This window comes from Chrysochloris asiatica, unplaced genomic scaffold (genome assembly GCF_000296735.1).
Source record: "Chrysochloris asiatica unplaced genomic scaffold, ChrAsi1.0 scaffold00491, whole genome shotgun sequence".
NCBI classification, from domain to species: Eukaryota; Metazoa; Chordata; class Mammalia; order Afrosoricida; family Chrysochloridae; genus Chrysochloris; species Chrysochloris asiatica.
The window spans coordinates 248,445-249,994 of record NW_006409009.1 but is presented as its reverse complement, the minus strand read 5'-3'; positions in this window follow the sequence as shown (position 1 = coordinate 249,994).

The window sequence follows — 1,550 nt, the reverse complement described above, 5'->3', positions numbered from 1 at the left end:
ACTCTCACATTAAATTTAATCATGTAAAGTTATAGTAGTTGCTTTTTACATCAACAATAAGTCTCACCATTAGGGAAAACCACATCAGCTAAAAGCTTTTCAAGCTTAAGATTACATCCTGCTTAGCAGACACTGAGGCACCTGAAAGATAGCTAAAAAACAATCTTACAATCAACATCCTGCTTAGTTTCTGCAGGAGACACTGAGGCACTGGAAGATAGCAAAAAGGCAATTAAGAGCTGTGGGAACACATAGAAATGTGGGTAGAAATTTAACTAAGAGGTTTTGGGAAATTGTTAGTATAGGGGAATTGCTGATTTGTTTTTGACTATGAAACTTTAGGTACTTTTATGTCCTTATTTTTAAATCCATTATAAATAACCAACATATACAACAGTCACGGTAAAAATACTATTATGATTGTGCATTGTGATTAATGAAGCTACAAAAAGGAATAGATGAGAGTGAAAATACAAGTCAAGATATAGAACTTTGCTTAAAAGTTAATTTGACATTCTTAGGAGGATTAAAGAAAAACAAAAAGAGTTAAGGAAATGAACCCGATGTTATCGGGATAATTAGGGGATGCGAAGGAACAGGATACGATAAGAATCAAAGGAATGTTCTGATGTTTCTGTTTTTTGTTGTAACCTGAATGTTTGTTGAACACAAAGAATGTAGCACTTAGTTACATTGTAATTGATTGTACGCGACTATAAAGAGATCATAATAGTATATAAGAAGCAAAAAAGTTTTGAGTAAAGGAGAAGTCATCATTATCTGTCTAAGACTCACGACCCATCGACTCTGTCTGTCTATATGTGTGTGTTTTTCACTGACTCCACATCCCCCTTCGAGAACCTCCTAATAATTTGTTGAGGCTGGTCCCCTGCAGGATATATTCAAGTTCATATTTTGGTTGCTGTGGGCTTGATTTCATTTTCTTCAGATTCAGCCTGAATTTGCATATGAGCATTTGATGATCAGTTCCACTGTCTACCCTGGCTGAGATTGGCTAATTATATGGAGCTTTTCCAATGTCTCTTTTCACAGATGTAGTCATTCTAATTTCTGTGTATTCCATCAGGTGAGGTCCATGTATATAGTCAAGTTGTGTGTCATTTTAAAAAGGTATTTGCACTGGAGAATTCATTGGACTTGAAAAATTCTATCATGCATTCTCCTCCAGCATAGTTTCCACCAGCACGGCTATGTTTTTCAACTACTGAACCTTCCTCTTTGTTTCCAACCTTTGCATTCGAATAGCCAATAAACTTTATTGGATGTTTGATAAATTTCAAGTTGAAGAGTTGGTAGAATTCTTCTATTTTATCATCACTGGCTTTAGTGAGTGGTGCAGAAATTCAAATAATAGTGGTATTAAGTGGCATTCCTTACTGTTGTTGTTGTCAGGTGGCATAGAGTTGGCACTGACTCATAGTGACCCTATGCACAATAGAATGAAACACTGCCCGGTCCTGGGCCAACCTCACATTTGTTGTCACATTTGATTAGTGCTGCCACTTTGCCCATCAATCTTGCTAGGGATC